Below are 12,672 nucleotides of genomic sequence, written 5' to 3' on the forward strand. Positions count from 1 at the left end.
AGGCTGTAAAACTTGCTCCTTCATGTGCCGTATTCATCCTGGTCAATGAACCCAATCTCACTTCAAGGGAGAACAGCAACTGTGTTCAAGTCAGTAGGTAAAGTGGCTGCTTTCACCTGGAATTATGCGGGTGATAAGTGAACACTGAGATTTTTAATGTTTCAAACATTAGCAGAGTTTTTTTTTAAAGCTCCCTTTGTAGCCCTTTGTAGCCTAGGCTGGCCTTGAACTCACAGTGATCCTCCTTCCTCTGCCTCCGGCCGAAGTACTGGGACTACAGGTGTGTGCTGCCATGCCCTGCTCAGCAGAGATTTTGAAAGATACTGAGGCAGGGCCTGTCTCCTCCCAGCTGGTTAATGATCACCTATCTCAGCTTTCAAAAGAGTTTGAGCTTTACATCCCAACCACAAAACACCCCTGCACTGGGAAGGAATGGATCCATGACTCATCTGGGACTAAGGTAGGGGAATCAACTTTGTCCATGCTAGAAGAGGCTTAATTGTTTGAGATGGCAAATGATGGTGGCCTTAAAAGTATGTCTGGGACAACTTCAGATCTCCACACATCCTGGATTAAAGGCAGGGCAGCCTGGCAAGCGCAAGGTTGTGAGTTCGGTTCCCGGTACCGGAGAAAAACAAAATAAATAAATAAATAAATAAAGGCAGGGCAGAATGTCCTGAAGTTACTACAGAAGCACTTGATAAGCTTGCTTCCATTTCCAACTTCCTATCTTTGTGAAGCAGATTTCTTCAGCAACAGCAACCAAAATGAGATTATGGAGCGGACAGAGCATAAGCAACACACTTCGGGTGTACCTGTCTCCCATCTCCCCGAGGTGGTACCATCTAGTTACAGGAAAACAAGCATGGGGCTCCCACTGACTCTGCATTAGGGTGAGTTGTATAATTATTTCATCATCTATTACAATGTAATAGTAATAGAAATACAGTGCACAGTAAATGCAATGAGCTCAAATCATCCCCAAATTACCCACTCCATTTATGGAAAAATTGTTTTCCACAAAACTGGCCCTGGTGCCAAGCAGGCTGGGGAGCACTGTACTCTACTTCCCTGCTCCCCTGGGAGCTAGAGGATCCTTGGCCCTGGTGACCTTGGGGCATCCCAGGAGTCAGGGACTATAAACTAACATCCCTACCCTCTTTCCTGCTACGTTTTTCCTTCCTCCCATATCACCTTCAAACATGAAGACAGGTAACTGATTTATCTTGTTTATTGTACGTTTCTCCACTCAACCTGCAATACAGTGGCCACTGGTGGTTGGTGGCTGTTTGGTCACCAAAAATGTGGCCAGTCTGAATTTCCATACACTGCAAGTATAAAATATGCACCAAATTTTGAAGAATTAGGACACAAAATATGTAAGAGATCTCATTAATTTTAATATAGTGGGTATATGTTGAAATGGTAATGTTATGGATATACTTGCTTAAGCAAGCTTTCTTGTTAAAATTAACTTCACTTGTTTCCTATCACTTTTTCCCTTTTCCTTTTTCATTCTTTCTTTTTTGAGACAGGGTCTTGCCATGTAGTCTGGGCTGGTCTTGAACTCATGTTGAACCACCTGCCTCAGCCTCCCGATTGCTGAGATTACAAGCATGCACTACCACGCCCCACATCACTATGATTTTCTTTAAAGTAGATTTTGGCTTCTTTCCACTTTGCTTTGACATCCCTTGCAATCAAATTCCTCTGACCCTCTCTCTGCCAGCTTGTGAGGTGAAGAAAGGGGACTTGACACAGGTAACCCTGCCTCATTCATACACCACAGGGAGAAGAGAGAAAGAGAGGTGCTCTCCTATGTGGCAGCAGAGACAAGGGTGCAAAGGCCACACCCAGGAGGCTATACCAGAAGTGGGAGAGGCTGTGGATGGCTGGATGTTAATGGAAGGTGCGGTCTTTGCCATCAGACCCACTTCCCCTGGAAAGATCCCACTTGATCTTTCTGGACCTCAGTTTCCTCCTGGCAGGATGTCTGAGGGTAGAGGCGGTGGTGAGGGTCAGAAGCCGTGGTTGAGTCAGGCACCTGGCCCCACTAAAGTGCCCCTGTGATTGATTATGAGGCAGTGACTCCCCTCCAGGCCAAAGGAGGGTGGGGCCCAGCAGCTCCTGCATGCAGGTGTGGCCACGATGCTCTCTGAGGCCTGGACTGCCCGTGAGGGGTGTCCTGGAGATGGGGAGACGGGGTGCAGTCTGCAGTGGGGGAACTACTCTGCAGCCTCCTCCTTCTACTTGCCTGTCCTAGCCTGAGCTCCTTGCACAAAACAGCAAGAGGTCAGCAGCTTCCTCCTCCTTCCCTCCCTCGTTTATTATTTGTTCCAGGAGCCACAATTAAAGAGGAAAAAAAATCTGTAAGTCATTAAGTAAGGTTGAAGGTGTGGGGCACCCTGCCTTTGCCCCTCCTGGAAGTTCCCACTCTAGGGTTAGGGTTAGGGTTAGGGTTAGGGCTAGGGTCCTGGGGTGAGGTAGAGCATGGTAGGAAACTGATGCTTACATGGATACTGTGTGGCAGGTGACAGAGGGTTGCTACATTGCACCAGACCCCTACACTCCTGACTTGCTGTGGAGGCTGGCCTCCCGGACAGTGCCTCTGGGGAAGTGGGGCTTCTCTTCCATTTGCCTGAACTTGACCTCCCTCCTCGGGGTTCTGCAGGGCACGCACCTCTGCCGAAGTGCTCAGGAACCATCCCCCAAGGGGCAACTTCAACACAGGGTTTGAAAGGCTACTCAGATGCTGGGCAGGCTGGGCCTGGGTAGGTTCTTGTCAGGGAGCAGCTGGAAATATGGGCATCTTGCTGGTGCAAGGCTGGGGCGGGGAAGGAGCTGCAGGAGTGGGCCTCTGGACCACTGTGTGACAGGAAACATTCATTAGGGGCACAGGAGGTGGGGGATTTGTGTCTAAGGTCACAGGTGAGGGGCCATAGGCTGAGAGAGGTAAAAGCCCTGCCCAGGTTCCCCAGACAGAGGGCTGGGCCTAGAGGGCAGGTGCCGCCTCTGCCTCCTCTGATAACAGCGTTAATGACTCTAATTCACTTTAGTCCATTAACGAGGCTTTATTGAGCTGATGCAGGCGCCAGGAGTGCGTGGGTGAGAGCTGCTTCTCACAGGGCTCTGGAGCCCTGCCCCCAGAGGACAGGCCCAGCCCTGACCCCTGTCACCCCTCCTGGGCTGCGGAGACCTCACCCCAAGGGGTAGATGGTAGAGCAGGGGGTGGTCATTACCCAGCCTCAGCCCCTCTCACTGTCAAGCCCAGCCCCTGGGGGATACAAGTGTCCCTCCCACCCGGCATAAAGGTGCAATAGTAACCAGAGCATGAAGAGTCAGCTTGGCATCCAGCCACCTGCCTCCCTTACCTACAGCACCCATGGGTGGCATTGGTGGAGGCAGGGTCAGTGGGCAGCTGATCAGAGCAGAGGCTGATGCCCTCGTGTTGAGGGAGGACGGGTGAGACACTGCCCCCCAGCTCAGCCTTAGAACAGGAACCTATGCACATTCATAACTATGCATGGTGAAAAGCTAAATGCCCCAAGGGGTTGGGTTAGGGAGGCTTGGGAAAAAGGAGGGGTCCCCACCCTACCAGCCCTGTAGACTACAATCCTGGATTCTGGCTTCTGTGGCCAGCAGCTGTCGAAGAAGCAGGAGCTGGAACCCCAGGTCCTGCCTGGGCTCTGCTCAGGTCCCTGGTCTTCCCACGAGCACAAAGGTGATAAATTTGTTGGAACCACTTCCTGGGACAGTGCTGAAGGTCAAAACCAGGCAAGAGTCATCTCGAGTTTGGGTTTCTCTCAGAAGTTTAAGAAGCTTTGAGGGCGGGGGATATAGCTCAGTGGCACAAGCGCCTGCCTGGCAAGTGCAAGGTCCTGAGTTTGATTCCCGGTACAAAAAAAAAAAAAGCTTTGAGAGGCAGGGGCTGCCCAAGACTTGGTCAAGACCCCAAAGAGGAGTATGGTAGTAACAAGCCCATTTCACAGATGCTATAATTGCAGCTCAGAAGGGGATCGAGACTGGACCAAGGTCACACGAGTGGATTTCAAGCCCTGTGCCCAATCCTTGTCTCGGTCAGCTTGGGGAGCCTGGGCAGGGCTGCATTTCCCAGCCTGGGCACCATGGTCTCCATCACATCCCCAGTGCTTTCTGAGCCATTTGTTTTTATGTCTGTACGTCGAGTGGCCTGCAAGCAGGGCTGGCGTCCGCTGCGAGTATAAAACTGACAAGAGGCGCTGGCAGAGTGTGCAAGTTGTCAGCAGGGCAGCCGCCTGTGAAATTAACATGATATCGAAAGCGTCAATGTTTATTTACTGGAAAGATCTGGACAGGATGCAGAGCAGGCCTGCAGCTGGTGCCTGAGGGTGAGGGTCACCCCTGTGGTCCCTCCTCAGCAGCCCCCAGACCCACTGGCAGAGCCTGTTCACCCCCTGGCTGAGACCCTCACACGCCTCTCGACTTTCTTATGGAGAAATGGGATGCCACTGATACTCATCCATGAGTGACCCTCTCATGTGGCAGAGTTCCAAGGAAGATGCCTGGATCTAGTGAACAGGGTGGGGCCACTCTGATGTCCCCTGTGCTCTCTGGGTGCTTCCAGGACAGCAGACACACCTCTCTACATTGCTCTCCTCTCCTCTCTCCCAGCCAGGAAGGGGCTCGGATTCTCCAAGGCAGCCTTCCCCCAGCCTCAGCTGAATGGACCGGGGCTGAGGTCACCTGACTCAAAGTCAGCCAATCAGCACGTGTCTCGTGGGAATTTGAAATCAGGGCATGGAAGTATAGAGGTGCTGCCTCCAGGCAGGACTGTCATTAGGGATGGTCAGCGTCAGCTACGTGCATGTGAAGTGAGGGCAAGAAGCTTGATAGACAGAGGGGACTGGAGTGAGACATCTTCCAGCCCCAAGGAAGCAGACACAGACAGGTGCCCAGCTTGGGTAAAGAGGACCAGCAGTTCATTCTGCAACGATGGTTCCTAAAATTTTTCTGTCACCTTCCAACCAGAGGGCAGAAACCCAGTGGCACTAAGACAGAGACTGACACCAGGCCTAAGACGGCAAGAAACTTTCCACTAACACATGGAATTCACTGGGAAGGGGTGCACCCATGGTGTGTGGCAGCAAAGCCACTACACTGCGACCATGAGAGCCAGGCTTATGGGGCCACAGAAGAGAGAAGAATTGCAGGCTCTGCGCTGCGTCCTCTGAGCTGGACATGGTTCTCGGTAGCTCACAGACATGCCTTTCCCAGCCTCAACTCCAGGAATCTATTGGCATCCTGGGGTGCCCAGTCCCAATACCCTATCAGCAGCATCCATGCAGCCAGCCAGGCCCCTGCTTCTCCTGATTCTGAGGACAGCTGCACAATGCTGGTCTGAAAGCTTACTCTACCCCCACCCCGTTCCGTGTGGATGTTTTCACAGCATCTGGGCTGCTTTTCCCCTACAGCTGCTTTGCTATCTGAGGTGCTGAGGGTGGAGAAGGCCCCTCACCATGAATTCTAACCCAGTAGGCCTGGGCAGGGCCCGGGAATCTGGATTCCAACTCAAACTCCTCTGATTTAGGCCATGGAGGGCAAACTCCTCATCCAACCAGCGGGATGGAGGATACCAGCAGTGTGGAATTGATCACCAGGAGGACTGTACCTTGGTGCATGCTACAAGCACCTGGGAAGCTTTGAAACTCCTACTACCCAGGAACCACCCAGAGCACTGAGACAGTCCTACAAGTGAGAGATAGGGATCAGTATTTATTTATTTAGGTTTTTGGAGACAGGGTCTTGCTATGTGGTTCAGGCTGGCCTTGAATTCACTATGGAGCTGAGGTGCTGGGGATCGAACCCAGGGCCTTGTGCATGCAAGGCAAGAGCTGTACCACTAAGCCACATCTCCAGCCCTGCCTTCTGGTTCTGTCTCAGCTGACTGGACTAAAGTGAGGTCACACAGCTCGGCAACACCTGACCTCATCCTGGTCCAGCACAGTGCTCTTGGGAGTTTGCAGCAGCATGCAGAGGCTGCCATCTTAGGATACCTGTGCCAAGGCAGCTGAGGAAGCCACTCCTTTTGTAGAAAGGGACAGGTGACTCCAGCTACCATGCAGCTAGAAGCTGAACTAAGGGGAAAGAGGAGGCACCCCTGCCCCATCTCTCTCCATGGGACTGGCCTGGGCTTCCTGAGCCTCTGTCCCATAGACCTCCTGTTTGAGGAGGCTGCAGACACCTGCTGCCCCATGCTGCAAACCTGTCTGGACAGAGACAGCCCAGAAGCTACTCTCAGCCCAAACCTGAGCCCCACTCCATTCCCTGGAGGCTCCCAAAGGACAGTAGCTAGCACCTACTGGACACATCCTGGAGCCAGGCACTTTCTGTGGGCATTGCGTCCAAGTTTCTCAACAACCCTGCACGGGGGAGTGATTATCCTGGTTTTCACAGAGCAGTTGGGTAATGTGCCCCAGGGCGCCCACTGATTAGTGCAGAGCAGAGGCATAAAGCGGGATGCGCCAAATCGGATCTCACCGGAAGCCAATTATGCAAAGCAGGGCAGAGAGAGGGTCCTGCTGGGATTCAGAGTGGGGGGCCACTGCTTGCCTGCCTCCAGCATAGAGCCCTGGAGCCGGGATGGGGCGGGGCTGACCATTTGAGGACATTCTGAAAAGAAGCTTTGGGAGGGGCAGGGACCACTGTCCAAGTAGTCGGACCCTGCTCAGTAGCCTGAGCTATGATCACTTCCACAGTCACTGTCACCTGTCACTTTGTTAGCCAGCCGCAGAGCACGTAGTGAGCCACCGAGCTTGCTCCCACCCCACCTGGTGCGGTTTCTCAGGATGCCTGGTACACATCCCTCACCACAATTCAGTATGTATTAAGTGAGGGACTCACTGTTGGGGTCTGTGCCCACCACCAGACTCCAGCTCCCCAAGAAACTTTCCAGTTTTGTTCCTCTCGTTTTCCTGGTGCCTCTCCTGACAACTGGCTGTTAATGTGAGAAGGAGGGTCCAGAACAAGAAGTAATACCCAAGCTTGTACAGGGCAAAAATGGAACCCAGGGAGGCGACACTGACCATAGCCACATAGGGAGTAAGAGCTGACCAGGGGACAAGGCAGTGTGGAATTGCCAGCGGGGACGTAGGCACACTCCCTCCTGGACAAATGTAGAACTGTAGATGAAGGCCCCAGCCTGCTGCAGAGCCCCCTCTCTGACCAGTCACATTTGGGATGAAGATGAGGCTCTCAAGGCTGAGGGCCATACCCTTCCCAGAGTGGCAGTCAGGAGCCGTGAGCTGGAGAATGTGTGAGGCCAGCAGGGCCGGACCCCAGGGCCTGCTGGAAATCATGCTCCCCTCTGCTATTGAGGGAGGGAGCCCAGCAGGAAAAGGACCAACAGGACTGGCTGTCACCACAGGTGCTCATTTCCACTCCAATGGGACAAGTCAGTCTCCCATTGGGATGGGGCACTTGGTGTTGGACTGGGTCTGGCTGTGCAGCAAGGACAAACCCCCCTCCTCCACCCCCAAGGCCCCCTCTCCAGGGCCCGAGCCTGTCCTGCACAATCTGAATAGAACTGGGCAGTCACTGTGTGGGGATTTCAGGACAATAACAGCATGAGCAGACATTTATTGGCCACTTACTTAGGTCAGATCCAGTTGTAAGAGCCTCACGGGTGTGATCTAGTTTATTCCTCACAAGCCACACGGCGACGTGCCCAATGTCACACAGCTGGGAGGTGACAGAGCCAATGACCTATGCCGTGAAGTTTGTGTTCATGTGTGTGTAGGTGTGTGTGTTCATGCAGGTGCATGCATGCAGTGGGGGACAGGGAGAAGAAGGGAGGGGGACCATGTAGTCTCTTCACAATCCTCTACAGGGAGAAAGGACCAAGCTGTCAAGGCTCCCGACAGTTACTGGGCCAAGTCCCCTCACAGACCTTGGGCAGCCAGCCACAATTGCAGCTCTGGCCAGGATGCTTACCTGTCCTAGCCCATCCAGAAGGACTTGTGTCGCTGGGATTCATTTTGGGCTTAGTATCTGTCTGCCTGTAACCCACCCCTATCACTCCTGAACCCCTATCCCTGCCTTTCCACCCTTTAGGAAAGAGGGTGCAGCTCTGGGGAGGCGGAGCGCCATGGCCACGCCCTTTGATGGCCCCTCCCAGCCTGTAGCCAGGCAACTCAGGCTGGTTGCCTAGGAGACAGTGCCTGGAGAGCTTTCATTGGCTGGCTGCGACTGGTAGGGCGGAGTGAGGCTCCAGACTTCTGCTCCAGTGGAGCACTGCACGTGTGCGTGTTCAGGCTCACATGTGCGTGTGGGTGCGTGAGCGCGGAGCACGGGGCCAGCCTGGCTGCCTGTGAGCCCGGGAAGAAGGGAGGTGCAGGACGGGGTGAGACGCAGGTCTCTGCGGGATCCTAGTGTATGTGGCTCAGCCGGGGTGCGCCAGGCAGGTGCATGTGCGGCATCCCTTCGAGGCCGGGGGCTGCTCTGCGGTCTGTTCATTGGTGTGAAGGCTCAGTGAGTGAGGGTGCCCTAATGTGAAGTCACTATCTGGTGTGCACTGCGTGTGGTGCCTGTAGAAAGGTTCTGCATACACACAAACATATGTGCAGCTGTGTGGGAGAACCCGGGCCACACAAATGTGAGCTCTGGGTGCACATGCGTGCAGGCTGGAATGGAAGTTGTGCTCCTCCTGAAGGAGCTCTGGTCTCTGCCTCCTTTGTTCCCATACCCCTGAGCTTTCCTCCTTAAACTCTGAGACATATCCCTCTCATGTTCAACAATCTACCGTAGCTTCCCACTGCCTAGAACACCCTGCCTCAGCTTCCCCAGCCACCCACACCCAGACCTGCCCTGCCTCCACAGGAGCACCAAGAGCCAACAGAATGGAGGATTCTGTCAGTGGCACAGGGGAGATTGCAAAGGCAAGGATGCAGTGTTCAAAGCAGATCTGCTTCATTGTAAGCCAGGAACTAGAGCAGAGGGTCTGGGAGCCCTGGAGAAGTAGGACTCTGCCTTTGATTCCTGTCCCTGGATCGCCCCTGCCAGAGGCATTGGGCTGCACAGCCCCGGGGTGCTCCCCCGGAGCGCGTCTTGCAGCGTCCACATGTTTGGAAAGCTCTCTTTGCAGGTTGCAGAATAGCATCCCCCTTATAGCTCCCCCAACTCCCAGAAGGCCTCTCTGCCTCTGGGTGGCTGCAAGGGCCATCAACCTTACAGTGTCCCTGTCCCTTCCAGCTGTTCCACTGGAGAAAGGCAACAGCTGTGCTCCTGGCTCGAGGCCAACCAGGTACCACCCTGCTGTAGGGCCTCTGCCAGTCCTCACGTCACTACTGGCTCTACCTGACTCACGACGAAACAGTCTTGACTGTTCCTTCTGGGCCACACTACCAGCTGTGTGCAGGGGAAACTGAGGCAGGGGCTCACCAGCTGGCACATGGTCAGCAGCTACTTGACAGGACACAGAGATACTCTAGAGGTGACCCCTGGGGGTGTTGGGGGTGGCTGCCTAGAAGGCAGGGCCTCTGGGGCTTCGGTAATTCTGACTCTGCGCTGAACAGCACCTCAGCAGGTCAGGGACAGGTGAGTGAGCAGGTCCAGAGGGGGCTGCGGCTGGGGCAGGCAAGAGGCGGGCAGCCTGCAGGGTTCCAGGTGATTGACCACACAGCCACTGCGTGTGGAGAGTGGGATTTATGGGCAGGCACAGGGCCCAGCTGTAAAAGTCCTCCTGCTGGAGAGGCTGTAACTCTGTCTGGCTTTGGCAGCAGTGTGGCATGGGGATGTGGACCAGGGATGCTGCTGAAGTCTGAGCCAAAGGAGCAGGGGTCCCAACAGTGCTGGTCTCACTCCTGCCCTGTGTGAGGGGGTCAGCATAGGAGTGCTCAGGTTTCTGCAAGGTCACGCCACAAGGCTGTCCCTGGTCTGGGGCAGTGGACGAGCCAGGGAAGGACGAATTCTCTGGCAGCTTCACCCCGACCCAGCCCTGTGTGCTGTGGGGAGGGGGGCAGCACCAGCGCCCTCCCACCCAGAGGTCCTCCCTGTGTCCTTAGAGTGTCCCCAATGCACTCAGGGCTGGCAGGCATGGAGGGGACAAGGCTTTACTGTGCCGGCATCTCTGCTCTTTATGATGCCATATTTTTTTAACGAGCTATGTAGATGTCTGCAGGGCGGAGGCAAAGTTGGCCTGCAGCTGCCCACTCCTCTGGGACCGATGTCCCCCCCACTCCCAGTCAGTCTGACCTTTTGTCTCCTGAGGGATGTGTTCTGGGTACGGGGGTGGCTGGCTTTACCTCTAGATCACCTGAGCCCAGGTGGGGCTGTTGCTCTCACTCATTTCCTGACCTTGGCTTGTCACCCCCTCCCTGTCCTGCAGCCACAGAATGGGAGCCCTTTGCGGCCCTGAAGGTCATGACTTAACTGTGTGACCTTGAGCACAAAGGAGCTGGGAGCTGCAAGGGACTTGGTCTAAGGACCTGGGCATCCACCACCTCTGTGACCCCTAAACCTTACTCTAGCCTTTCTGGATGCCAACACTGTCACCTGGCACTGGGACAAGGCCTGGGCTGGGGACATAGGCTGAGCCACACCAGGTTTATAGGAGGCTGGAAATCCCTTTGCAGGCTGAGCAACCAGCTCCACATGGTTACTATGCTCCAAATCGCCCAGTGGTCCCCAGTTGCCAGCAGGCATCAGGGCCAGATTCCCAAGCGCCAAAACAGCTGCCAGGCCTTGTGTATTGTGCTGTGGTCTCAGCAACCCACAGAGAGGCCAGGTGGCCTGGGAGCCAGCAAGGGGAACTGAGTGTCCCTTGTGTCCCACATATTCACCCACCCATTGCAGCAGTCAGAGTGGTCAGAGTGTGTCCTGGCCTCGGCACCTACCTGGTGCAGGCCCGTGCTGTCACTCCTTCCTCCTCCCTGGGCCTCTTCATCTCACCTGAAAGGTGCATAGCAGACCTCTTCAGAGCAGGACTGAATAAGAGAGCGCAGCACAGCATGCTGCCTGGTGCCTGGCAGAGCCTTTAGGAGCAGTGACTGTTGGGATTATTGCTCTGTTCCCCCTATACCTGCCCCACACCTGCCCACTACGGAAAGGACATTGGACCAAGGGGAAGCAAACTTGGGTTCAAGTCCTGGCTCTTTACTTTCGAGGTGGAGACCCTCGGCCAGTCACCATCACTCTCTGAGCCCCCACTCAAGGGCAAACTGCAGTGCACCCACGAGCAGTTCCTGGCAGGAAAAAGGGGATCCAGAGGTGCCTAAGCAGGGGTACTTCCAGAGAAGGCTGCAGCAGCCCTGGCATCCTGCACAGGATGCCATGTGACTGTGCAACTGCTATCAAGAGCTGGGATCTAGGGGTAAGGGATATAGCTTAGTGGTACAGTGCCTGCCTGGCAAGCAAAAGGTCCCAAGTTTGATTCCTGGAACCAGGAAAAAAAAAAGAGCTGGGATCTGTCTTCCCATGGGACTTGGCTTGGCCAACAGAATGCAGCCCAGGTGATGGTGTGGAGTGTCTTAGACTGGGCGTCCAAGAGACTTGGCAGCACCCATGTTCACCAAGGTGGAGCCGAGATTGAAGGGGCCACATGGAATGAGAAGCCGGCAAAAGACACCTTCAAATGTTACTTCAAACCACCAAGTCCAGTCAAGTCTCCCCAGCAGACATTACACCAAACAGAGAAGAGCTGCTATCATCTCCAAGCTCTGCCTGAGTTGCAGAACTGGTAATATAAATTAATCGTTGTGGTTTTAAAACACTAAGTTTTGGGGTAGTTGTTATGCAGAAATAGTACCTGATAGTCATGCCTCAGCTCTTTCTGGGCCACCTTTACCTGATTTTGGGTCGGGCAAGATGAGCTCCTGGCCACAGCTGATTGGATGAGGGGGTGGTCACCTGACTTCTAGGTATCAGTCCATTGGCTGCTGGGTGACCAATCAGATTTTTTTTCCTCTGGAGCCTCTGGATGACGTGATCAGAGACTCTAGCAAGTCAGATTCAGAAGGAGGCTGGAGCTGGAGGTTTTGGACTAGAAGTAGGGTTAGGTGTTGAATTATATGCTGTCATCTCATCATAGGACACCAAAATGGGGTGAGAAGCAGAAAGGGTGGGCTACTATGGAACCAGGTTCTGTGAGGCTCCAATAAATCATTCAACTCCAGCTGGTCGGTGCTGTCCCCGGGCCTTGTACCCCATGAGCCCTGACTTCAGAATCTAAAAGGCTCAAGGTCCTTCAGCCAGCTGGTGACAGAACTTCCAGGAACTGCTGACTGTCCCTCTGACCCTGCTACCTTGTTGTTGTGCCATCCCCTTCCTCAACCCATGACACACGGGTGTGGCCTTGTTCCCTGTGACCCTAAGGGTGGTGTTCTCTGGCCTGGGCCGTGGGATGTCAGCCCCTAGGCTACTCCCATCTTCCACACAGCCTACCCTCTTTGAGGTTCTAGCTCTGTGCACTCATAGTGCCAGTTCTTGAGTTTTTATGAAACTAATAACAGTGGTCACTAGTGCCCCCCCAACATGTGTGCCACAGCACGTGGGTGGGCTCTTTACTATACCGTGTTTAATCTTCTGACACCAGAAAATATAGGGTTCTTAACCCCATCCTGCACATGGGACTCAGTGGTAGAAAAGGCATTTGAACCAAGGTCTGCCTGGCTCCAAAGCCCATATCCATCTGCTGAGAAG

This window comes from Chinchilla lanigera, unplaced genomic scaffold, assembly GCF_000276665.1.
Source record: "Chinchilla lanigera isolate Chin_1 unplaced genomic scaffold, ChiLan1.0 scaffold00049, whole genome shotgun sequence".
Lineage (NCBI taxonomy): Eukaryota > Metazoa > Chordata > Mammalia > Rodentia > Chinchillidae > Chinchilla > Chinchilla lanigera.